Genomic DNA, 27909 nt, shown 5'->3' with positions numbered 1-27909 from the left:
TGGGAAAATCACAGGAGTCCCCACCTATGGAACACCACCCTGATCAGAGTAAAAGACTAAATCAAGCACGTGACCTGCAATGTGCATCGGTGCAGAGATCGCTTGGGCTAGGCCCATGGATGTCATGGCCGCTATGAACTCCTGAGCTACCTCAAGTACACACATTCGATATGGTCTGATAACCTAACAGGGAGCCTGGTAAGCGAGATGTTATCCCTAGAGACCACAGCCACTCCACCCCACCACCCACGTCCCCTCACCTGCTCCTCTACAGAATATCCTGGAGGGAGAAGCTGGGACCAAATTGGACCACTAGCCTCCCCCAACCAAGTCTCAGTAATACATACCAGGTTGGCCCCTTCATACATGATCAAATCATGGATGAGTTCAGGTTTATTTGGGATTGACCTGGCATTACAGAGGAGCAGGGTAAGGCTATGTGGGTTGTTGGCAGTGTTCCCTGAGATCAAAGAGCTATGTAGTTGAAGAATCACATAGGGCTGGTTCACAATGGTGATGGCAATGATCATACACATAGTTTGTGTGTGCCCCGTCTCTGGGTTCCTATGTACTCAATGTTACTGATTTTGTGGAAGTTGTAGGTTGTGAATTGGCTCTACATGAGGTTCATATAATTTCTGATATACCCAGAGCATCAAGGGGGAAGCAGAAATATGGAGCTGTGTGTATGTTAAAAGCGGTGGAAAGCACAACAAAAATGACAAAATTGCAATATTATTTAAAACAAAATAAAGGGGGAAGTTGGAACTCAAAGAAATGTTTTCAGATTCAAAATCTTTATCACTTTCCAAATTGGAAACAAAAAATAGAATTTCCATTAAGAGGAACTATACTCACGAGTAAACAAATTTTGATCATGATTTTTTCTCTAAGGAAGTCTCACAGGGAATATTTTCATTTTCCACTCTGCTGTGCATAAACATGACAGCTAAATTTGAAATGAGACTTGTTTGGGAGAAAAAAAAATGTTGAAAAGGAACACCAGCTACCTCCACAAATGTGGTTTGAAATCTTAGCACTGAAATACAAAGCAGGGAAAACAAAATGAAAATGAAAATTTTCAGAGTTTGAGTCTATTTGTGTATTTATAGATATACTACAGAGCCAGCATGGTGTAGTGGTTAGAGTGCTGGACTAGGACCGGGGAGACTCGAGTTCAAATCCCCATTCAGCCATGATACTAGCTGTGTGGCTTTGGGCCAGTCACTTCTCTCTCAGCCTAACCTACTTCACAGGGCTGTTCTGAAAGAGAAACTCAAGTATGTAGTACTCTGGGCTCCTTGGAGGAAGAGCGGGATGTAAATGTAAAATAAATAATAATAATTGTATTAACATTTCCCACAATGGCATTCGTCATGTCAACACCATAAGGTCATGGCATGATTTTTCTTTATGTTAAGATCTTTACTCTTGTTAAGATCAATATATTAAATCTTGATTTTTAAATATATTAGTCGTGAAACATCCAAGTTCAGTGCTACAGAGTTTAATTTCCTTTGGGAGGAAATATCTCTGAAGACTTCTCTTTAGTATATCTGTTTATGTATGCATATACATAAGACATTAAAGAATGTCTTCTTCGTCATGAACCCCACCGCCCATTGAGATAATCAGGAGAGGTCCGTCTGCTTTTGCCACCGGCGGCTACTCAGGGACGGGCCTTCTCTGTTGCTGCCCAGAGGCTTTGGAATGTGCTCCCTAGTGATAAGAGCCTCCCCATCTCTGACAATTTTTAAAAAGTCTTTAAAGGCACATCTGTTCACCCAGGCTTTTAACTGATATTGTTTTAATTGTTTTAATGTTGTTTTCAGAATATCATTTTAATTTTTAAAAAATTGCTGTGTATTAAGTTTCTTGTTTTTGTTTTTAACTAATTTTTTACCTTTGTTTTTATCTGGTTGTAAACCATCAAGAGATGTAAGTTTTGGTTGGTATAAAAATATGTTAAATAAATAAAATAAATATACAAATGGAACATATTGGAAGCAGACTCCTAAAGTAGGCAGCACAGCCACTATCCATGCAAGTAGTATAGAGACATACCTTCTGTCAAAATATATGTGCTTTTGTTTACAAACAAATGCACATGGCTGGAGGATGCCGTCATAGTGACATCACAGGGGGCGGGGTGTGCAGCTGTCAAAAAGTGCTGCCGTCACCGAAGATACGTCACCAGATATGCATCAGCGGAAATGCGTCAGCGGAAATGGTCAGAAGAGACCCCACGTGGCTGGAAAGGGTCAGAACTAGGGGTACGCCCTCACCCCGGAAGTTTGGCCCCCACCTTCCACTCCTACCCCCCAGAATATGTCCAGACATGTCCTGAAGGTGGGCATGTGACCCCTCTATGAACACGCCTAGCCACCCTGGACCAATGGGAACAGGTTTCAGACCCCAGAAAGGTCTGTGTGCGCAGGCATGATAATGACCAGGTGGCCATTTTGTGTAACTTTTTTAGCTGAAACGGGGTCAAGTGATCCCTCTACGAACAGGACTAGGGGGCGGTGTGTTTAGAGGGAAACCATTTTACAGCTGTACAGAGACGATGGCTGATGCTAGGACTCCAACGTGCCCCAATGACCCATCATTGCCACAGGCACCCACGAAGATTAAGCCTATGCAACCGCGGAGTCTGTCCTTCCCTCCTACTGGTATGAAAACCCACCAGATGGCTGCCCTTATTGCTGGTGAGGTTCCAGAAACTAACTTTGCAGCAGAGCCAATGGATGAGGATGGTAGACTAGAATGTGATTGCAGCCGCTGTAACACCAGCCTTGTAACTCCCATGGAAACTGAAGATGGAGAGCTTCTAGCTACTGCCTCCAAAGTGGGAAACCTGTGTTCATCAGATTCTGAAACAGAAGGGCCTGTGAAACAAAAGCGGCGTAGGAAGAAGAAAAAATGGGTGAAGAGCAGACCTCAATTTGCATGGTGCGACAAACTTTGTTGTGATAGCTCATGTGGAGAGTATACTTATTCAGATGAGTGTGGGTGAGAATCTTACTTGTCATCCAGGCCAAGGCTATTCAATTGTGAGCGTAAGTGCTGCAGGTCGAACAAAGACTGGTCATCTTGTGATTGCCTGACCCCAAGCCCCAGCAAACCATGGGCCGCTTACTTTGGGGCTGTGTGCTTTACTTCATCATCTGAAAGCAGTGAGGAGGAGGAAACCATGGACGGCCTTGTGCTTACAAAGCCTGAAGAACCAGACCCCGTTGCGGAAACCGACAAGCTGGTGAGTTGGAGAGGATTTAATCTGCCTTGCTTTGTTTGCCTGTGGTTTTTCCTGTCAGTATTAAAATATTCCCCTCTTTTGTGCAGGTACGGGGTATTGAGAACATGCACCTCAGGGATGTCAACATGTCCTGCATTTCCTGTGCGTGTACTGATGGGGACCAATAAAAGAAATTTGTTTTAAATATGTGTGTTCATACCTGTGTTAAACAGAACCATGGCAGGGCCCGAAGAAATTCTAAAGAAAATATATTACACCCCTGGGAAAGTGGGGAGTTTTGGAGGTATAAACCCGCTATTTCAAGAGGCCAGACAGCATAGTAAAGAGCTGCGTAAAAGGCATGTTGAGGCATGGCTTTCAGAGCAGGATACTTACACTCTACACAGACCTGCAAGGATTCATTTTAAAAGAAACAAGACTGTTGTTTCAGGGGGGGGATGCACAGTGGCAGGCCGATTTAGTGGACATGCAACAGTGTTGTAAATACAACAATGGGTACAAGTACATTTTGACTGCAGTGTATATTCTATCTAGATATGCCTAGGCTGTACCTCTAAAAGATAAAACAGGGAGGGAAGTGGCCGGTGCTTTTAAAGCTATTTTCAGAGAAGGCCGAGAGCCTGGCAAGCTCCAGACAGATAGAGGGAGGGAATTTTTAAATAAGCCCTTAGGGGCACTGTTAAAGGAGCAAGGTATTCACCACTTTGTCACCAACAATGATGTCAAAGCAGCCCTTGTGGAGAGACTGAACCGAACCTTGAAAACACGTATGTGGAGGTATTTTACTGCTCACAACACATTCCGGTATATTGATGTCCTGCCTCAGCTCCTAAAGAGCTATAACCACAGCTTTCACAGAACCATACAATGCAGGCCGGTAGATGTCACAACCAGCAATGACCTGTCTGTTTGGAAAAGAGTCTATGGCTGCAGTAGCCATAAAAAAGCAAAGTCTCCAGTGTTAAGAAAAGGATATCACATCAGGATTACTAAAATTAAAGGGTTTTTTGAGAAAGGTTATGAACAAAACTACACTACAGAATTGTTTATAGTGGACCGACTCATCAAAAAAGCTGAACGGCTGGTCTATCTGCTAAAATACTACATGGGTGAGCCAGTTCTCAGGAGCTTCTATCATGAAGAATTACAGAAATTTAAAGCAGGAGAGGACAAACTGTACAGGGTTGAAAAAATTCTAGCTACAAAAGGGTGTGGTAAAGTAAAAACGACATTTAGTGAAGTGGGTAGGGTGGCCTGACAAGTTCAATAGTTGGGTGCCTGCTTCAGACCTCTGCAATGGGTGATAGGGATTTTTACATTACGCTCCATAGTAACGCCAGCAAGAAGGCATTTCCACAGAACACTAGCTCAGATTTCACCATCCAACTAGCCAGGCAGCTGGATCTTCCCAGGGAGTGGGAAGTGGGGCTCTCAGAGATACAGTACCCGTGCACATGGGACACCATCACGACAGATACCCCCTTTCAATATAGCAAGGGGTTAAAAGAAATGGACCTTCTACTTATGAAAAGGGTATTACTCCTGCATTGCCGATTTGCTGCACGATATGAATGAAATCACCAGCACCCAGAAGGCTCTAGAGGGGGCATCCCTGCTTTATGACTCTGTTATTAGAAATATTCAGTTTATGAGTCCTAACAATGCATTCACCTTTTCTGCCGGGGCAGAATTAGCACACATATTAGGGCTCCTTCCTGACACACAGCCAAAAGCGTGTGTCACCCATCGAGCATAGCTGGTGGGGTCAAAACTCTGTTTGTTCATGATACACCCAGCAAAGCATTCCCTTTCCCTGCTGACATAACAGGGGGGTTCAACACTCTGTTTGTTTATACAGACATTGTAGAGTATCAGATCGTGGGAGATCACCATGTCGGCCTTTTGCGAAGTATTACCGTGAAGGGACTGAATGGTGAATGTGTTAACATTGTTTATGACAAGCCACATTACATCTCTGTGAGCAAGCACCACATTGACACAATCACGGTCCAGATAAAGACAGACCAGGACAAATGTGTGCCATTCCGTTTTGGCAAGGTTATTGTGAAGCTACACTTTCACCCCAGGAGAGGGCTACAACTTTAAGGGAAAAGAAAAATGCCAATTCTGAAAACTTATGGCGACCCCACCCTTTACAAGAACTATTACAGGGCCCAAGCTGGAAGCGCCCTTCCTGGCTTCAGGGGGCCCCTGGTCATGTATGGGGCAGGAATTAGTGGTATATTTCAGATCCTTTTCAGGAAAGCTGTCCCTCTTTTGAGACGGGGTCTGGAAATCATTAAGTCACACATCAAAACAGCAGTGCGAGGCATTGCTAAAGATGTGGTGGGGCACGTTTCCCGGGCAGTTCAGAACAAGATGGATCATGCCTCTTCCTCACAAGGGGGTCAGGACTGATGTATATCAAAAGAAAACGAAAAGCATCACGTGTGCAGCTATCAGGACCTCCCCAACCTCTTAAAAGAAAAGGGGTGAGCCTGAAAAAGCCTCAGAAGCTTCAAAGGCATCCTAAGGGGAAGAGGAAACATGCTCCCGGTGACATCTTCTAATTCATAATGGCTTTTATACACTGCAGCTCCGAAGAATGTATGAAATCGGAACTGGACCTTTTCCAAATCGCACCAACACAAACAAGTATTGAGAGAAGCGTATATGTTGAGGTGCCACCGCTTACCGCACTGACAGACACAGCACCTCTGGACTTTTTCATTGCTGGGGCTGGAGATTTTTACCTGGATTTGAATAACACACTTTTATGTGTGTGTTGTAAAATTGTCAAGGAGGATGGAACCAACTTGGCACAGGATTCTGCTGTGGGGCTAGTGAACTACCCAGTAGCAGCCATGTTTAGCCAGGTGGATGTGACCCTGGGAGACCATCTTGTCAGTCAGAGCAGTAGCACCTACCCCTACCGGGCTTTCATTGAAGCGATGATGAATTACAGTGAGGCCACTCTATCTACACAGTTTTCAGCAGGGTTATTTTATAAGGATGCCCCAGGGTTCCACGAGATAACGGCGTTAGATGGAGCGAACTATGGGTTTGTTGACAGAGCCGCTTTTACATCTGAAATTCGGAAGGTAGACCTATTGGGACACCTACACACAGATCTTATGTTTCAAGAAAAACTGCTTTTAAACAGTGTAGATGTGGAAATTAAACTAACATGTAACAAGGACACATTCTGTCTGATGGCAGGTGGAGCTAACCCCCGCTACAGGCTGCAAATCTTGTCGGCATCCCTTTTTATCAAGAAATGTTCCCTGAACCCCGCTGTGCGGTTAGCACATGCAGAGGCGTTGCTCACAGCCAATGCAAACTACCCGGTGGACCGTGTGAGTATGAAAGTGTTCAGTATCCCAGCTGGAAGTCATGTCTGCAACCAGGAAAATTTGTATTTAGGATAGTTGCCAAAAACTGTCATCATTGGATTTGTGGATAACGATGCATTTAGTGGGTCATATACCAAAAATCCCTTTAATTTCAAGCATTATGACATTAACTTTGCCTGCCTCTATATGACTAGTACTCCAGTCCCCATGAAACCTTACCAGCCAGATTTTGCAGCACATAATTATGTCCGTGAGTATATGGGGTTGGTACAGGCCAGTGGCAAGCACCTAGAAGACAGACCCCTGCTCATTAATAGGGAAAAATATGGGAAAGGCTACACACTGTTTGCATTTGATCTAACGCCTGACCAAGAATGTGGGGGCCACTATTCCCTGATTAAAACAGGGAATCTGAGGGCTGAAATACGCTTTGCCAGAGCACTTCAACTGACCATCAATATGATTGTGTATGCGGTATTTGACAACCTCATCGAGATAAACCACAGGAGGGATGTACTGTTCAACTATATGTAATATGGATAGCATACAGTTAACACGCGTACTGTCTGCAAGCCCCTGCACCCAAAAGACTTTCTTTGGAGTTTTCCCTAGTGACTTGTTACCTAGAAAGAGACTGCTACAAAGACCTGTGGGTCTTGTAGTGAACACACAGCCCCATAACCTCCCAGGAGAGCACTGGCTAGCCATCTACCTGACAGAGGACAACCAGGGAGAGTTTTTTTATTCTTATGGACACCCCACAAATCACCCATGGTTTCCCAATGCTGTAATGAATTTTAAAAGAAAAAATGCTTCTAAGAGAGTCTTTCAACCCCGACAGCTCCAAGCTCCTGATTCTGTGACCTGCGGCTACCACTGTGTGTTCTTTCTGCAGCAGAGGGGTAGGGGTTTAACATTTAAGCAGATTCAAGAATTGTATTCAGGGAATTTAGAAAGAAATGACCAAATGGTTGAGCTCTTTGTTAAGAAAAAGAAATGCATGCCTCTTGTACTGATTTTCACAGAACAATAAAGTAAGCCTTGAGGCTTTGAGAGAGAGAGAGAGAGAGAGAGAGAGAGAGAGAGAGAGAGAGAGAGAGCTTGTGTCTTCCTTACCCACAAAGCAGCAACTACCAGCCTGTAAAATATATTTCAGAGAAAAAAATTATTTGACACTTTTGGGGTGTGTGTGTGTGTGTGTGTGTGTGTGTGTGTGTGTAACAGGTTACAACGGGAGCCAGTGAGTTCTCACGGGTATTTTAGAAGTCCTGGATGTAGGAGTTAAGGGTAGAGGGATAGCTTCAGGGGTTGGATTCTTCACATGCTCCAAAAACTCCCTGCTGGTAGGGTTTCCTGCAACAGAGGTAGGGACATTTAACTCTGCCAAACCACTCATGAACAGATTCCAGCCTTTAGGGAAGCATTTGGAACGCAGTGTATGAACTTGCGTGAATCCTTTGATCAGGTCCACCATGTTGGAACCCTCAACAGCGGCCCCCTTATAGATGAAACGACCCCTCTCATCCCACGCTGTAACTGCAGCATTCTGCCTCAACTTGTTTAACAAAATCTTTGCCGAGTTCCTAGAGCACACAGGCAAAGTGTCCAAGATCTCCTGAAAGGAGGGGTCAGAGCTATGTGGAACTTCAGCAGCAGGCATCTCGGGTTGTGGTAGAAATAGGTTTAGTTTTCCCTTTTTGGTATCACCCAGCCTCACATGTGTTAAATATTTTTGAAGTAGACTCTCATAAAGCTTAGCCTTTTCATATTCTGTTAAGTCAGACCTCTGAAGAACACCTTGCATTTCACTGTCTAAAGCGTAGATTGTAGAAGCTCTGATGTTTTCCTCCTTAGGAGGAGGGTTCCCTTTTAGCAGATCTAGCTGGTGTTTGGAGACCGAGTACATCTTTTCCACATACTCCATTATTGTTTGGTTAAAAGGCTTGTTATCAAAAGAATTGCAATGCTTAACAGCAGTGCAAGAAAACCTCCAGACTGCTTGACCAAAAGCTTCTTCTTTCTCAGAGTTACATGCTTGTTACTCAGCTTTTTAATTAATCCACTTTTTTTCTTAGCACACGCACTTGGTGTGGAGACAATGGAATATTTCCTTTTAAGGTGTTCAGGGCAATCTCGGATATGGCTGATATTAAATCATCAGAAGCTGCACATAGTGTGGCCTTCCTTTGACGTGGTGAGGCCTTAATAAGGAGTTTTAAGAGGGCGAGGTTTCTCTTCACGCAGGTAGACATGTCTCAATGCAGTGGGTTAACAGGAATACCTGTGAAAGCATCAGTGTGTCCCCCTTTTGTATCCCCCTTTGGTTTTTTCTTGATGTATACGACAGGCCAGTCAGGAGGGAAAAGACCCGTTCTGACCCTATAATCCTCAGGAGTTCTAGGGTTTAAATCCACAACTAAGTAACCATAAGGTTCCCATGTGGCATCATGGTAGGCTTCTGTGAAATACTTGACATTCCCGGGGAAAATCTGGCGTGCCAAATTAATGATCTGTAATTTATCCCTTGGGTTTTTAAAGAGCACCATATACTTGGCATTAAGGCTCATGGTACGGGCAGATTTCCCTTTGTAGAAAATAGTCTGTGTGATGAGAAAAACGCTCAGATTCCTGTGGTGAACAAACTCCGTGAAAGCACGTTCAATTTGTTGACTGTCAGATGAAGCACTCATCAGGTCATCCAGAACAAGAAAACAGATTTTATTTGGGGGTAACAAGTCATCATCATCAATTTTCTCAGGCATACCTTCAACATATGTTATCATAGGGTATTTACAGAGCATTTGTTTGTACAAAGGCTGCCAACAACAGTAACACCACAAGATTTTTTCAGGCATCACAGATAGCACACTGTGTGCATTGTCCAGCATTTTTTTTTAAGAAAAAAAGTTTTACCACAGTTCCTAGGCCCCAAGGATGGCAGAGAAGGGATGTTGCCAGTGAGCGTCCATTTTTAATACCCGTATGGTATAGTCTTAAAATCCTCAATGATGACACACTTATCAAATACCACTCTCTGTGTCTTCCTCAAAAGCTGTGTTTCTATCAACCATCTCTTCTTATTTCTAACTATAACATTCTGCTCTACCATGATCTCGCATGCAGGATCCTGTTCCGAAATGCAGGCAAAAACCAGATCTTTCAGACTGGCAAAATTAATCTTTTGATATATAGACACGTTCAGAGCAATCCCCTTGACTTTTATACATGAAGCACAACCAGACAACTTGTAGCCATAAGATTTAGGACCTCTGCTCACAAACTCTGTTATGTACTGGTCTGACAGCAGTTTGTCTGTCAACTCCCCTAAAAAGTTTCCAAGGGGTGGATTGTACTCCCCATCACGAGACACATAAATCACAGAATCTGTGTCATGGTACAGGCATCGTTCCTCTAGTTTCTCCATGATAGAGTACAAATGCAGGCGTGCATACAACGTTGTAAAACACGCCAGAAAAACATTTGTGTTACCTGGCGGAACTATACGTTCTTTTGCATCTTTCCAAGACACACAACATTTATCATCATCAAGGAATTCACACATAGAGACCTCATAGCTATCTGAAAAGAGGTATTGGGAAAGCTTATCAGGTTTTTTCACTATGGAGGTCCTAGGGAGGTTTGTCCTCTGAGCAAATTTTCCCCACAGGGAATTTAAGAAAAGCTTGGCTATTTGGTGTTTAGCAGGGTTTGCTTCAATCATCTCAGGGCGTAAACACACCCCTTCTTTCTTATAATACTCATCAATTTATCTCTCTCTGTCCACCCTGCTAACATACTCTGTGGGATAGCCAGAAGACTCCTGCTTCTGCCGGAGAAATGTTTTGACATACTCTGAAAAGAGACTGTCAGACCTCCATTCAAAATGCCAAACCTCATAGATCTGTGCCACCCTGTACCCTTTAGCCACAGCAACTTCCAATTCTACTGTGCACCATGTACCCACCAGCGCCCTTTCCTCATCATTGTGGCTACATTGCTCCAGCTGTTGTGAGCCTGCACAGAGCCTGCACAGGGGAAACATGAGCTTCCCGTTCACCTTGACAGGTAGGATGGGGAAAAAGAGACTGCGTGGTGGGTAAACCTTCACCTTGGCAATTCCAAAATACTCAGAGAGTGGCCTAAAATTGTCATAAATTACTTCAGGATGGCCTATAGGAAACTGGCAATTTCACATAATAAAAGGATAGAGAGAGGTAAAATCCGAGCAATGAATCTGTTCTCCCTCCTTCGCCTCATAATACAGACGCACACAGCCTGTCCTGCCCCCAAACAGCGCATCTCTAGGTTCCAGAGGTTTGCAAACTCCCACTGCTTCAGAAAATCTATTACCTTCTGACCCCCCTTGACCATATCAGTCCACTCATGCTCCCATATACAGTGGACTTCAAACCCCAATCGTTTTAAGACATCTGCTTTCCTCTCACTAGCATTGTAGAGAAAACCATAGGTTTCTGACAACATAGGGTGCTGTCTGTGTGTTGGATAACAGATTAGACACCCGTGATAAAAACATCCGTTAAATTCAAAAGCACATTTCTTTCCCCCATTCACAGAATAGCCATCTAAATAATATGCCTTAACACCCCCTGATGCCTCCTGCAGCTCCTGAGGAATATCAACCTTAAACTCACCCCCTTTCAGAGCATGCTGAATATGTACGTTTCCCCTGTGTGCCATGTATTCCAACCATTGAATGGACAGAGTTGAGAATCTTTTGCACTGGTTATGGTAATTATCTGGGGCCGGTATGGCAATCTCTTTACCCTTCAGATACTTGTAACGGTACATTCTTAAGCACACACTAGCAAGTGTAGGGTATTGGAAGGGGTCGATACCCACCAGCAACCTGACAGTTTTCTTCCCCTTAGGTTTATCAACTACATCCCATGTCATCTCAACCATTCCATGTCTGTATTTTGTACAGGCCTGCATCAAGATGTCTACATCTTTCTGACAGTAATATGCCAATTCCTTCTGCATGTCAAACGTCTTTGATTTGTTTTCCTCATACCACTTCATGAATTCTTCCCTATCTGCATGCTTCATAGCGTCCACACCATAGTACATGGGTTCTGGCATATTCCCAATATACCTCTCATTTTCTTTTTTATTAAAGAAATGTGGGAAATAACCCTTACAACCCTGAACACCCATAGCTTTGGGGAGCTTTGCTAGCACCATTGGTAGATGGCATAAGGAATCTATAAATTTTATGTCATTATTTTTAACTGTTATACGTAGTAGTTCCCCCCCCCGAGTGAGAAGATCTACATTGTGACCTTCTTTGATGAGCTCTCTCAAGATCAGGATGTCATCATAGCTTCCCGAATTGTGAGCTATAAACCGGCACCACATAAAGCTACTGTCTGATGTAAATTTTATTACAAATTCATTCAAATATGAGTCCCCCTTAAATTCCCAATATTCCCCTTGGGGGCCCCACTTTTTCCAGCCTTTCTGTTTCTCTTGATATGCTTTAACAGGCTCCACAGGCTCCCCTTCAAATGCCCTGGCATAAATATAGTTTGGCACGTGGACCCCATCCTCCTGCCAGCATTTGCAGTCATAAAGCACATATTTTACTGATAGCTCGGGGTACTGTAAATGTGGAATGTAACACTCGTGTTCTTCCCCAGGGCAAAGGTACTCATAGCATACATGACACTGTTTTCCCTACAGGGGCGTTCATCTTCATGATCCGCCTCGACATAACAGAAGCACTTATCACATAGTTCACATGGGATGCATTCTACCCGCCCCATTGCAGAGAGCTTCTTATGCCTTCCTAGACAATCTTGTGATCTACACTGCATCTTGCATTTGGGACATCTGATTATTTGCCCTGCATGTTTTACACACCCGGTGTCCAAACAGCGGTGACACCTCATCAAACAGTCATGTCTGTGTGTATAGGGCATGTAACAGACATAACAAAAAAAAACACCTTGATGTTCTTAACCCCATAATAGTGAGCATTATGAAGTAACAGAAAACAAGTTTTGAGGTATTTCTGTTCGGGAGATTTAAAAACACGCCATCCAGAAGTTTCCCATTGCACAACCACAATATTGACCTTCATGTGCGTCTCTATGGTTTTCACATCTCCCAAAGACACTTCTTTTTGCTCACCCCACCCAAGATCCCTGTACATCTTTTTTGCCCCTTCTTTTATCTGTGTAGCGGTAGCGCTCTCATCTAGAACAGCCATGAGACTCGCTGCAAAGTAGAGTGCAGTATTAGGCATGGGGACATCTATCAGGTGCAGTCTCTTTTTCTGTATAATGCTGTTATAGGGTATTGATTTTATATGCCTGCGGCCAGATCCTTGTGGGGGTGTAATGACAATCACTGCCAGTGTTAATATACCATCAACTAAAATTTGAGCATAACTTTGAAGCAGGTTAGACATAGCACTTAAGAAAGTTTCAGCATTCAGATGCCCTGCCAGCCTCCTTGCAGAATAAAGGGGCTTTGAAATCCCTGGCCCTCGCAATCTGAGCTGTACAAAGTCCCCTGGTTCTATATGGTTGTTTATATTGTCCAGAACCCTTTGAACAGCAGAATACATCCCCAATAGTGCATCACGAAAGGAGTGTACTCTGTCCAAATTCACAAACTTGAATTCATAATACATTTCGACCCCATTAAAGCATGCATAGTTCCTATTATAACTTTGAATAAACTGTAGATCCAAGGGTGGGGGTTCTTGATAACAGCCTGATGATTCTTCAGAAGAGAATGGTTGGGAATCCACTGCAATGCCAACATCAGATGCCATGCCTCCTTGAGAGGACCCATTGTGGGTACCACACTGCTCGGGGGCTGTAATCTGATGGCCGGCAACACTATGTAGCTCTATGGGGGGCTCAGACACCATATCAGAATTAGGAGCATCCTCGGAACCCTCTTGTTGACTGTGTGACATGGCCCCTCCCCACACCTGTATGCAGACAGGGTAAGGTTGATCTTTTTTATTTCTGTCTACAAAATCACACATTGTGCTTCCACATCTTATTAGAGTTTGCAGCTGATGTGTAATATCCCTAACGAGGTCCTTTTCTTTTCGAATGATGCGTGTTGCTTGCTCACGATTTTGCTCAGCCTCTGTCATGCGTTCTACGGTATCTGCCTTATCCTTTATTAACGTTTGCATGTATTCTGTAGCCCGCAACATGCTGGCCAAGAACTCATTAGCACAGAGATTCAGCGCCTGCTCATCACAGACCCCAGGTTCATGTTTTGAAACAGTTAGATCAGAGGCAGGGGGCTCAGCAGGTATGTCTGGAGTAAAACCCACACTGCTAGGGGAGATTTTGAACTCACAAATGTGTGTGTCATGCGGTGTAGAAAGGACTTACCAGGTTCCAGGCAGACCCTTCTGGGCTTCTTGTAGAGTGGCTGGCCCTCCATGTTGGAGCCTCCAAGTGTCTCGTGTTTGGGTTGCTGCTGTTCTTGGAATTCCACATCTGCAGACAAGGGAATCATATGGCATTATTAATAAAATGATCCACAGAGTAAATAAAAACTATACATAAATAAAATAAAAGAGTCAAACATTTTTTCTTTCTTTCTTTCTCCTACCCTTACTCATTGCTTTTCTCTTCAACCTATTTAGCCGTATGGGGACAGATTCAGATACTTATGTAGAAAAAGTAGGGGGGTGTTAGATAGAATTAGTAAGAGGTTTCCACATGGTGAGTTCATTTGCAAGGTCAATGTTTTTTAAAAAATCTATTTTACCCTCTAGAGCACTCTCTGCCAGATTCTGCAACCCACCCTGGGTATTTGTCAGGTCCACTGTGAACAACGTAGGTCTGTATTAATCAAAACTACTACTACTACTACTACTACTAATAATAATAATAATAATAATAATAATAATAATAATAATAATAATAATAATTCAATTTCTATACCTCCCTTCCAAAAAATGGCTCAGGGAGCCAATATTTACACAGAGAAATAAAACACAATTTATTGAATTTTAGAATGAGATATTACAGGGTGGGGGAGCCCTGTTCTCACCTATATTATCATCACATCTCTAGCCTATGCTGGCTGCAATAGATAGATAGATAGATAGATAGATAGTCTTACTCAGAAAATCCTTCAAACTGTGCTCATCTAGATTTTTTATTTTTTATTTTTAAAATGTATTTTACCAGGTACTGTGTTTCTAACTGCCTGAGTTGTGAGAACCTCCTCCTTTGGGATGAGATATGGGTCCAAAGCCTTTGAGAGTGAAAAAGTGGCTCTCCCAGCCTGACGGGGCTGAACAGGCCCTTCTGCAGAACATCAAATATAAATCAGACATGTATACATCTTCATAACATTTTCAAACAATCTAAAGAGAGAGATAGAGAGAGAGTAGAATATATCCATACCATTATCTTCTGAGATCTCGAGGGCGCTCAGTTCTTCATCCGTAATTATCATCATCTTTGGTGGAACCTTCTTTCTTTCTTTCTTTCTTTCTTTCTTTCTTTCTTTCTTTCTTTCTTTCTTTCTTTCTGCGAGTGCTGTTGAATATACAAAAAAGATCCAGGCAGGGACATGTTCAGACATATCCTCCCCAACCAGAACCCTAAACGGCAACCAATGGCGTACCATCAGAGTTATCCTCTGGCTAGGGAATGTATATGACAGGATTGTGGAAAACCAGAACCGGAGGGAATAGGACCCTTGCTACTTAAAATGGAGGCTGACCTAAGCCCCCACATGGACTCTCTACACCCTAACAGCATGATAGATATTGAGAACTTTTTCACACCCGTGATGGCTGCAGAATTTTCAGATGGAAAAATCAATAAGGGTAGATTTTTAACAATATTTCTCTATGGCAGTTTGCTTACCAAAAGTCTTACAAAACGTCTATGTCCTGCTGTGAACCAGCAAATCATGGGTAGGATGGCCCTTTTTATTACAGATTGCATTGTGAGGACTGGGTGGATTGAACATGTGTGCTGGGTGAGTGTATTTAATTTAAGCAGTTTACATGATTGTGAGTTGTGCATTCATGACCCTGTTTGTTTGTTTGTTTATTTTGTTGCAGGAGAGCTGTTTTGCAGAGACAGAATTCGCCCTTGGAATACTAGATTTCTACAGATCTTGAGGCATACATTAAAAATGCTATATATAATACCACCTGTGTAAATATGTGCTTTAAGAATAAAAATTTAAAAATAAAAAAATGTGTTTTCATTTTTAAAAGACCCTGTGGTTAAGATTCCCTACAGCATAGGAGGGCTGTGAGTAGATGGCCCTTACCCATCAGAGAGAAAAAAATAAGAAATTGCTAAACTAACAAACAGATTCAAACACAAGCCTCACCCACCACATAGCCCTTAAGAAATTGCTAAACTAGCAAAGAGGTTCAAATAGAAAAATAGATTTGCTTATATTGAGTGAAGCATATAAACCTCCATTTAAAGAGGTAAAGAAAATGCTAAAACTAGCAAAGAATCAAATAGAAAAAACAGATTTGCATACATTGTAAAACCATATAAAACCCTCCTTTTAAACTACAAACAAGGGACCAATTTTAAATTAATGCTTTCCAGATTGTTTTTTAAACTAAAAATGGGAGTGGTGGGAGTGCTATTCATAACTTGGGGATTCTTTTTCTGCTGGTGTTGTTCCTGCTGCAGTCTTCAGAATGAAAGAGAGGGATTTCCTACCTCACAGTAACTTTATCAGTTTGACTCATGGTCGCTGATTGCCTCATGCATGCTGATTGGCTCCTGCATGCTGATGAGAGGTGGCCTCTGACAGTGGGTTGCCAGTTTGGCTTATTTTAAGCCAAATTTTGGGTTACGGCCCATTCGACTCATGAGTAGACCCCTTAGATCTGGCAACTAGATGTCAGCCAGTGCCTTATCTCTTCTTTGCTTCTGCTGCCTTATCATCTGATGAACTGACTCATCTTGCCTGTGGCTCAGGTCCCTCAGCCTCACCCTCCCTCCTTGTAAAATAAAACAGAAATAAGCTACACCCAACAAAAATAAATCAGACATTTATTTAGAGTCATCCCCGTTTTTATTTTTATGAAATGATTCATAACAAAATAGCATTTAATACAAAAAACAGATGCAGTCTGAAGATGTGTTTCTTCATAGAGAGAGCATGTTAAGAATGTGCTGACAAAAACAACACACCACAGGAATGCAGCAGTGTTAAATACTACATTTATACTTTTGCAAGGGAATTTATACAGCTACTTCTGGAACAAAAAATTGTTTGTACTCTCTTTTTTCGAGGACACAGTTTACAAAAGAGAGCATTCTGGAATCTTTCTGGTGCGGGATAGCTTCTAGCACCACCTTCAGGTCATCAGAATCCTTAACCCTGGTGATGAGGTTTAGAGTCTGATCCACTGTCTCACTAGTCAGCATCAGCATTTTCAGACTTTAAACAATTATAATGATTATGTGGAGCACTGCTTTCGCACACATCCTTGAAGACAATATTCTAATAAATCTGGAAATATTTCTTTCAGTCCAGGTGATACATTCATGTGAGTCTTGCCCCCCTGCTTAAACCATAGACCCATAGCATGAATCATGCATGTAATTCTTCAGGCAGTATTTTAAAACTCCATATACCGCAGCTCTCATGAGCCCCTTCATAGCAGATTTCCTTTTCCTTGCTGGTATGTAATCTGAATCATTCACTTGTAGTCCTAGGAAATTCTGCATAGTAACATGACTGGGTTGATGTGTTCTCACTGCAGGAGGGTTCTGTAGGAGGGGAAGGTATGCTGTTATTACCTTTTCTTTCTATGTTTCTTTTTAAAAGAGATATTCCCACCCCAAATTCTCCAAACACACCCTGATATGCATGTTCCCAGGCTCTGTATAGTTCCACATTGCTAGAGGGTGTGTGTCAAGACATCAGTCCTCACCCTCCTGGGAAAAATAAAAGAACACAGTTTTTTGAGTTGCACCCCTGAGGAACTCTCTCATACTCCCAGTCCTATAACACCAACACTCCTTATTTACCTGGGCTCCAAAAGATTCTACCGCTGCATCCTCCAAGATTCCCTGCCAGATTTCATAAACTTCTTGGGCTTCTTCTTCAGGACCCTTGGCAGGTGGAGGTTTCTCATCATCAGAACTTGTGCTAATATACCGCTTTCTTGGGATAAGCTTTACATCTGTTTCTTGTACAATAGTCTCCAAGGATCTCTCTGGGGAACCCATGATCGCACAAACAGTGAGTCTGCAAAACAAAATGGCTCAGAGAGACACAGACTATTCCTACAGAATCAGGATGGCCAGGCGTGTTCGTAGAGAGAACACTTGACCCCATTTCAGCCAATAAAGTTACACAAAATGGCCACCCGGTCATTATCACGCCTGCGCACATGGACCTTTCCGGGGTCTGAAACCTGTTCCCATTGGTCCAGGGTAGCTAGGCGTGTTCGTAGAGGGGTCACAAGCCCACCTTCAGGACATGTCTGGACATATTCTGGGGGGTAGGAGAGGAAGTTGGGGGCCAAATTTCTGGGGTGGGGGTGTACCCCTAGTTCTGACCCTTTCCGGCCACATGGGGTCTCCTCTCACCATTTCCGCTGACATATTTCCGCTGACGCATATCCGGTGACTTATCTCCGGTGACGTCAGCGCTTTTTGACAGCTGCACACCCCGCCCCCGTGACATCACTATGACATCATCCTCCAGCCACATGCATTTGTTTGTAAACAAAAGCACATGGCTTTTGACAGCAGGTATGTCTCTATACTACTCATGCTTTAATACTCCAAAAAAGAACTGCAACCTAAGAATACTTCCTTTTCATCCAACTTCAGCTAATTACTCAATACTCTCCATTTGTGTTTCCCCAAATTCAAACTGCAACTCTTCTTTCTCAATGCCTAATTGGTGTCACATTCCAGAGTTCTTGGAGATTTCAGACTATTAAGGACTAACCAGTTCCTTTTGTTAAAGAACCCATTGGCCAAAAGAAAAGCAACAAGTCCATTCACGATAATCAAGGCAGCTGACCTATAAAGTGAGTTCCCAATATTCCATAGTGTGACCAAATAGGAGAAGCCAGGATGAGGCTATGGAGGATACATCCACAGGCCCATACTTGTAATATGGGGGGAGGACTGGATATGTTTTCCCCTCTAGCATCCAGTGTGCCACCTCACACTTGCCTAATTGTTGTGAGGCTGGTTAATCTTAGGAACATAGGAAGTTGCCATATACTGAGTCAGACCATAAGTCCATCTTGCTCAGTATTGTCTACACAGACTGGCAGCGGCTTCTCCAAGGTTGCAGGCAGGAACCTCTCTCAGCCCTCTCTTGGAGATGCCAGGGAAGGAACTTGGAGCCTAGATGCTCTTCCCAGAGCAACTCCATCCCCTAAGGGGAATATCTTACAGCACTCACACTTCTAGTCTCCCTTTCATATGCAACCAGGGCAGATCCTGCTTAGCTTAAGGGGACAAGTCATGCTTGCTACCACAAGACCAGTTCTCTTCCCTAGAGAGATCTTAATTCCTAGATCTTAATTAAAACAAACAAACTACCCCTGTGTGATTAGGTGATGGCAGGGTGGCATGCTAGATGGGAGTAGATGTTTGCACTGATACTTCCACACAGGATAAAGTCAGGTCTGAGGATTCAAATCAGCTCTATTTGTGAAGGAACTTCCTTGATTCTCAATGGCTGGAATCACTAGATATAGCCCTCACATAACAGTGTCACCGAATGAATTCCACAGTTTTCTCCAATATGAGTGAAAGGCTTCCATTCATACAGGGGAAAGGTATTTGGGAAGAACTGCATTTGATAACATGTGTTCCATCCAACTTGCTTTACCCACAACAATGGCTGCTGTAATGACCTGAGAGAAGAAAGGACTCTGCACCCCAATCTACTCACCACTGCAACCATCACTTAATTATTGCTTTGCTAACTGAGCAAAGAGGCACATTTTGAAGTGGTGATTCTCGTATATTTAGCAGCAGGGGGTGAGGAGCAACTGGCCCTATCCAACTCCAGGATCGGATCCCTCCAATGGTGGCTGTTGGTGTCTACCTGACATTTTATGTTAGACTGTGAGCCCTTTAGGAATAGGGAATCATTTATTATTTATTATTATGTATAAAAACACTTTGAAAACTTTTGTTGAAAAGTGGATTAAAAATGATCATGGGAGGAGGAGGAGGAGGAGGAGGAGGAGGAGGAGTAATAGTAGGTCGAACAAGGGCTACAGCCAAGCCAGCTTCTTTGCTTGGGGATGGGGTATAGTGCTGGGATCAGAGAAATACTACAGTATATGTTCCATACTCTCCTCTCCCTCACCTGTCAGACTTGATGAACCTTTTTGCAAGCATATAACAACCTTCAAAATCAAGTCTTCAGATAATTTCTGGTATGTTAGAAGCTTCACCCTGCTGGTGTAATCAGAACAAAGACAATATTAAATAGAAGCCTTACTCAGAGGGAGTCTTCAAGCAATCAGAACGACTGACAATTGGATTCAAAGGGAAATGGTTTTCTGCTGAGTCTCAAAGATGCCTTCATTGCTGCATTCATTGTGCACTTAAATCAACATGAGAGAAACACTTTGAAGATCTGCTTTTGTCATAAATGTGCTGCTTTTGCCATCTAATCTGTGTTGTTATATCTATTTCCATCTTTAACTTCATATTACTTTAATTGGACAAGGATTGAATTAGGCTATTGTTATATATATATATATATATATATATATATATATATATATATATATATATATATATGAATGATGAGAGCTCTTTTATCTTGGACAAAATACTAAATTTATCTCCCAGAAGTTATGATTCATGTGTCCTGAAGACACTGTACCTTGTAGACTAATTAACATATGAATATACTAAAAGTTATCTTCTTCTCTCCATATCATTTCAGCTTTAGATTTAGTGATGCAAGTTTTCAAGTGGATTAACTGAACACACATATATTTCCCAGGCAAGACTTTAGCTATTATTTCTGCAAATGTCAAAAATAAAAATGTGTGAATACCTCACAAAAGTATGAGGTGCATGATTTTAATCACTTACTTACATTTCATTTTTTATTTATTTTTATTATTTGAAATTTGTAGACCACCTCAAACTTTCATCTCTGGGTGGTTTTGATTTTAGTCAAAAGTGTATGATTTTTTTTTTTTTGCTTTAAATTTTTATTGATTTTAACAATATCTTGAAAATCTCATTACATCAAACGTTAAACAAAAGTTGACTTCCAGCTCACCAATCAGCGCAAATCATCAACTATACAATTAACCCTTGCTATAATAATTCAAAAACATATATCCTATACCTTACCAAACTCGATTTTAGTCTACTCAACCTGCTAATCTTACAAAATTTCAAACCCTGTTGAAAAATCAATATTAGGAAAATAGTTCTTTAGGTACAGTAAGAATGGTTTCCAATCTTCTTTAAAACCTTCCAAATTTTGATCTCTTATCATCTCCGCATATTCCAAAATTTTTATCAACCAATCTTCTTTTGAGGGCAGTTCATTGTCCTTCCATTTCTGTGCATATACTATTCTGGCCGCCGTGATTGCATACATGAAGAATGTTAAATTTCTTGTGGAAAACTCTCCTTGAGTTATTCCCAGCAGGAAGGATTCTGGGCTCTTAGGAAATGTCATTAAAGAATTTTTTTTTAACTCATTATATTCCATGTCCCAAAAGGCCATTGCCTTCCTACAAGACCACCACATATGAAAAAAAGTTCCTTCACAATGTCCACATTTCCAACATTTGTTTGAAACATTTTTATACATTATCGCTAGTTTTTTAGGCATCAAATACCACCTGTACATCATCTTATAATAATTTTCTTTTAAAGTGTAACATGCAGTGAACTTTAAATCCGTTTTCCATAATTTTTCCCAAGCTGCCATATCTATATTATGACCCACATCTTGAGCCCATTTTATCATAGTCGTTTTAACCACTTCATCTTTTGTCTCCTCCAAAAGCAACAGACTATAAATCTTGGACACTAATTTTTCATCATTTTCACATAGCTCCTTCTCAAATCTCAACATTTGATCCTCAAATCCAAGTTTGAAATCCTTCTTAAAAACTTCATTTAACTGATGGTACTGAAACCAATTACTGACCAAATTTTGTACTTCAATTAGATTTGTTTAACTTACAGCCCTTTTCTTGAAAGCGCAACAGATCCCTATAGGTACCCCATTGCGGTTGTATATTTATCTCTTTATGTACTAAAGCTTCAATCGGGGATAACCATAACAGAGTTTTAGGTTCCAGCCATTTTTTCTATTTTACCCACACTCTCATTAGACTCCTTCTTACATAGTGATTCAGAAAATCTTTATGTATTTTACTTTTGTCATACCACAAATATGAATGCCATCCGAACCTTCTATCAAATCCTTCCAAATCAAGTAATCTAGGATTTCTTAGTGTTATCCATTCTTTTAACCACGTCAAACAAACAGCATCAAAATACAACCTTAAGTCTGGCAGGGTAAGGCCACCTCTTTCTCTAGCATCTGTTAAATTTTTAAAGTTAATTCTTGGTCTTTTACCCTGCCAAACAAATTTGGTTATGTCCCTCTGCCATTGCTTAAAACAAGTTAAAGTATTAATTATAGGAATAGTCTGAAAAAGAAATAGCATTTTAGGTAAAACATTCATTTTCACAATGGAAATTCCTCCCATTAAAGATAAGTTCATTCTAGACCATCTTTGCAAGTCGATTTTTACTGTATTCCAAAAAGTGTATGATTTTAGTCAATTACAACAAGACCAATTGTGACAGTCTTTGTATGGTGACAGGGGGATAGTCCTGTTCATCTGGTGTAGCAACAACAACAGAATCCTGTGACATGTTAATATATATATATTTTCCACAATATATTTGATGTTTAAGGTACCACAGCATTCTTGGTTTTATTTACATGGTGATATGTTTTAAATTCAGTATGCCTCTCAAGATACTTGCCAACTTGCCTTGATTTATAGGATAATCAGGTCATCATTAAATAATATATTCTGCCAAATCTGCTACCAGTTCCCTGGCTGCACAAACCACCAAAAATATATTACCCAGTTTGCTCTGAAGTGTGGTAGTGACTAGGGTTGTGCATGGAACTGGCTGGCCTGGTTCGGTTTGAATTTGAACTGGACCCGAACCAGACCAGGACAGTTCGGGCTGGCACCCCCTCAAATCCCTAGTAGTTACCACCCTTCGTGACCATGCTTTGGCTTAATGTGGGGAATTTAACTCAAATTAGTGCCAACCTGCATGCAGCCAAATTATACACGGAGGTACTGGGAAAGCTGATCATGGATAAGATACACCTGTGTTAGAGCACTCAGAAGAGTATAATAGAGTACAGACATGCTTCCTATAAGTAAATCTAAGTTTTATTGAAGGACAGAGATTTACAAGTGAAAGGCAGTGGTTAGGGCCTCAGCAGATTTTCTGGCCATGATCTTCCCTTAATGGGTTAATGTTTTGAGAAAGCCATAGAGTTGCCCCTAATACACATTTACAGGTTAGTGCTGAAGGGTCAGGCTAGAGTTACAGGTGATAGGAAAAGATAGAGAGGGAGGGAGAGAGAACAGAGACACAGGTCTATAGCTACCTGCTCCTATGTTGATGGGATTCTATTCCAGGGATTGCAGTCTTCCTTTGTGTAAGGAGGTGTAGACCTTTCATTGCAGGGATGAAGCAGAGAGATCCTAGACCAAGGACAAGCAGTATGCTTACTGAGGCTGAGCTCTGGCTGCTCTGGGAGAGACATACCAAAGGAACTTCCAAGGGAAGGGAGAACCAAAAGCCAAGTGGTCTCATGTGACCTCTGCATATGCATGAAAGGCCCTAGATGCAGCTAAACTGGCACACCCAACAATTTAACACCCAAATCAGTGAGTCCAGCTGGTCTGATACAAATCTCCTGCACTGTGAATAGGAAACTCTATCACTTACAGCATGAACCAGTTCCTGCCCACAGCCAGACCCCTCTCATTATATTATTGAACCCTACCTCATTGTACATTATACAGGTGAAACTCGAAAAATTAGAATATCGTGCAAAAGTTCATTAATTTCAGTAATGCAAATTAAAAGGTTAAACTGATATATTAGATAGAGGCATTACATGCAAAGCGAGATAAGTCAAGCCTTAATTTGTTATAATTGTGATGATCAGGGCGTACAGCTCATGAAAACCCCAAATCCACAATCCCAGAAAATGAGAATATTACATGAAACCAATAAAACAAGGATTGTAAATAGAACAATATCGGACCTCTGAAAAGTATAAGCATGCATATGTATTCAGTACTTGGTTTCGGCCCCTTTTGCAGCAATTACTGCCTCAACGCGGCGTGGCATGGATGCTATCAGCCTGTGGCACTGCTGAGGTATTATGGAAGGCCAGGATGCTTCAATAGCGGCCTTCAGCTTTTCTGCATTGTTTGGTCTCATGTCTCTCATCCTTCTCTTGGCAATGCCCCATAGATTCTCTATGGGGTTCAGGTCAGGCGAGTTTGCTGGCCAATCAAGCACAGTAATCCCATGGTCATTGAACCAGGTTTTGGTACTTTTGGCAGTGTGGACAGGTGCCAAGTCCTGCTGGAAAATGAAGTCAGCATCCCCATACAGCTCGTCTGTGGAAGGAAGCATGAAGTGCTCCAAAATCTCCTGATAGACGGCTGCGTTGACCCTGGACTTAATGAAGCACAGTGGACCAACACCAGCAGATGACATGGCTCCCCAAATCAACACAGACTGTGGAAACTTCACACTGGACTTCAAGCATCTTGAATTGTGTGCCTCTCCATTCTTCCTCCAGACTCTGGGTCCTTGGTTTCCAAATGAGATGCAAAAGTTGCTCTCATCAGAAAAGAGGACTTTGGACCACTGAGCAACAGACCAGTTCTTTTTTTCTTGAACCCAGGTAAGACGCTTCTGACGTTGTTTGTTGTTCAGGAGCGGCTTGACAAGAGGAATACGACATTTGAAGCCCATGTCCAGGATCCGTCTGTGTGTGGTGGCTCTTGATGCACTAACTCCAGCCTCAGTCCACTCCTTGTGAAAGTCCCCAACACTTTTGAATGGCCTTTTCCTGACAATCCTCTCCAGGCTGCGGTCATCCCTGCTGCTTGTGCACCTTTTTCTTTCACACTTGCCCCTTCCACATAACTTTCTATTAATGTGCTTTGATACAGCACTTTGGGAACATCCAACTTCTTTTGCAATTACCTTTTGAGGCTTTCCCTCCTTATGGAGGGTGTCAATGATGGTTTTCTGCACATCTGTCAAGTCAGCAGTCTTTCCCATGATTGTGATTCCTAATGAACCAGACTGAGAGACCATTTAAAGGCTCAGGAACCCTTTGCAGGTGTTATGGATTGATTAGCTGATTGGAGTGGGACACCTGGAGCCTAGACTGTTGAACCTTTTCACAATATTCTAATTTTCCGGGATTGTGGATTTGGGGTTCTCATGAGCTGTACGCCATGATCATCACAATTATAACAAATTAAGGCTTGACTTATCTCGCTTTGCATATAATGCATCTATCTCATATATCAGTTTCACCTTTTAATTTGCATTACTGAAATTAATGAACTTTTGCACGATATTCTAATTTTTCAAGTTTCACCTGTATGCCTTCAACACTGCTTCTTCCAAATTTTTATCTCTGTGATTGGCTTTTGAGTGTGAGTGTGGATGAATGTGACTGTGTGTGTGTGTGTGTGAGAGAGAGAGAGAGAGAGAGGCACTTTTCTTTAAACTTTTTCCTATTCCTATTCCATTTTATTTTCTGTCCTTTGTTCTATCCAACTTGAGGGCACTTAACAAGTATCTCAGACAAGAAAAGTAAACATAATGGGCTTTTGGTGTGTAATGCATTATTCAAACTCTCTTGTAACTTCATAATTGTCTGAGTACATGATTGAGGATGTTATCCTGAGTCAGTGGTGTTTAACCTAAAAAATAAAATATTAAAATGTTTCTCTGTTCCCAGACTTAACAATGAAATAGATTACAGTATGATCACAATTCTGAGATTAAAAATGGTTTCATTGTAAGGACTACTAATCAATCTCACTAGTTACTTTTTAAAAAAAACCCTGCTCATTTTAAGTTGTTTGAAAGTTCTGAGTACAGAGAACATGATTAACAATAACCAAAAAAAATGAGGATTTTGGTTGTTTTTGGTTTTGCATTACACATCAAAGAGTTATTGTAAAATTAAATTTACCAATCTTGTTGATTTTAGACAAGCATGCACAGTTTGTGGCCCACCAAGCCGGACACAGCTCACCGGCCATGTATTGTGGTCTGCCAGTTGCTTGACAAGCCTTGTTTTTGCAGTGCCTGGCAGGAAACAAATATGAACTTGATTACGCCTCTGGTGGTCCTATAGATGCAGCTAGTGGGTTTCATTCAGCTTAGTGGATCACAGGTTATGCAGGCCTGAGTTTTTAAAAAAGCAGCTGGGAATGTGTGGTCAATAGTGATAGAACAATGCCATATTAGTGAAGACAATAATATGATAGTCTATTACACAGCCTCTTTGATGCAAAAATATTTGTTTAAAAGCTACTTATTTGCTTTAACTTAAAATGACTGATGCACATTACTCTTGATAGAGTAACACGGAGGTTAATAGTGAGAACCGCCTGTACACATGGCCTTCATTAACACTATATAATTATACCAAGATTCCTTCAGCTTGACTTGTCAGACAAGATTTTATCTAGATGAATGGTTTTTTCCTTGCTCTGAATGCCTGAATGAGTCTCAGAGTCATTTGGCACTTGGCAACTTACATTATGACATGTTATCAGCCAAGTCGTGCGAAGAAAAATTAATTATTTCAAAAAAAAGAAGTACATGATAGAAATATTTTAGAATGTTACAATAACTGTTGGCTCTGAGCAAGGGGTGGGGGGAAATCAAAGCGGAGACAGGTCCAGTGAAGAAGAACATCTTTCTTCAGAAAATTGCAACAAGGTTACCAATCAGTGAACACAGCCCTCAACTATCAGTCCCCTGCTGCAGTGTTATTTTGAGAAAGTTTAAAGCGGTTCAGGAAACATTCTCATTGTCCTCCTCTCCATAAATTAACTTAAACATTTTTTGCTGTTATCGCTATTGTCCTGAGGCAGTTTCTTGACACACTTTCTATCAAGGGCAGGCAGAAGACAAATTGCATATTGAGATGGAAATACTGCCATGGCACATTCCATGACATGCAAAGAACCTTCTGTACAAATTTCAGACTTAACTTCAGAAAGGGTATTCAGGCACCGGGTCAGAGAATCAACGTGGGCAGCTCTTAAAAAGTGGACATTTGGGATGTAGGTTCAAATCCAAGCCTAGCAGTGGGTTTTCTTCCCCTAACTAGCTATGAATTACAGGGTTCCACCCCCCCCCCCCCACCCACATACTTTTACTGCTGCTATGCTGTATGTTCTGATTTGGCTTTGGGGCAGAAGTAGAGAAAGAGGCTTGTAATTTTTCCAGTGTATTCAAGAGGTTGCCAATTTTGATAAAAAGCGTTCAGAAAATCTATGTACTTAATTTTTAATACATAGGAAATCAACGATTTAATGTTATCTTAAAGTTTGCAGGAAATTCATTGACATTTTTGGACTTTGATCATTCAGGAACCTTAGTTTTCCTCTATCATAGGAACATAGGAAACTGCCATATACTGAGTCAGACCATTGGTCTATCTAGCTCAGTATTGTCTTCACAGACTGGCAGTGGCTTCTCCAAGGTTGCAGGCAGGAATCTCTCTCAGCCCTATCTTGGAGAAACCAGGGAGGGAACTTGAAACCTTCTGTTCTTCCCAGAGCGGCTTCATCCCCTGAGGGGGATATCTTGCAGTGCTCACACATCATGTCTCCCATTCAGATGCAACCAGGGCAGACCCTGCTTAGCTATGGGGACAAGTCATGCTTGCTACCACAAGACCAGCTCTCCTCTCCAGATAATCTGTTATTATCATTCCACCACCACCACCCCAAGATGGTTGCTTCTATTAATTACATTTTAATACCACTCTATCCAAAGGCTCTGAGTGGTGGCCATACAGCTTTTTCACAGGGCCCAGTAGCTCTGTAAATGAGTTGGTTTTCCCCTGTGCAGCCCAGAGCACTTTAGGAGCTGATTCTGGAGCCTCACTGCATTCAGCTGACCTCACTGGGCTAGAGTGCTAGGAGTTTGGGGCTGCTTATTGTGTTTCCTTCCACTGCCATATGAAAGAGGGTGTGACTGG

Source organism: Hemicordylus capensis, chromosome 3 (genome assembly GCF_027244095.1).
Source record: "Hemicordylus capensis ecotype Gifberg chromosome 3, rHemCap1.1.pri, whole genome shotgun sequence".
In the NCBI taxonomy this organism is placed as follows: domain Eukaryota; kingdom Metazoa; phylum Chordata; class Lepidosauria; order Squamata; family Cordylidae; genus Hemicordylus; species Hemicordylus capensis.
The sequence above is the reverse complement of the archived record's forward strand: the minus strand, read 5'-3'. Positions refer to the sequence as shown.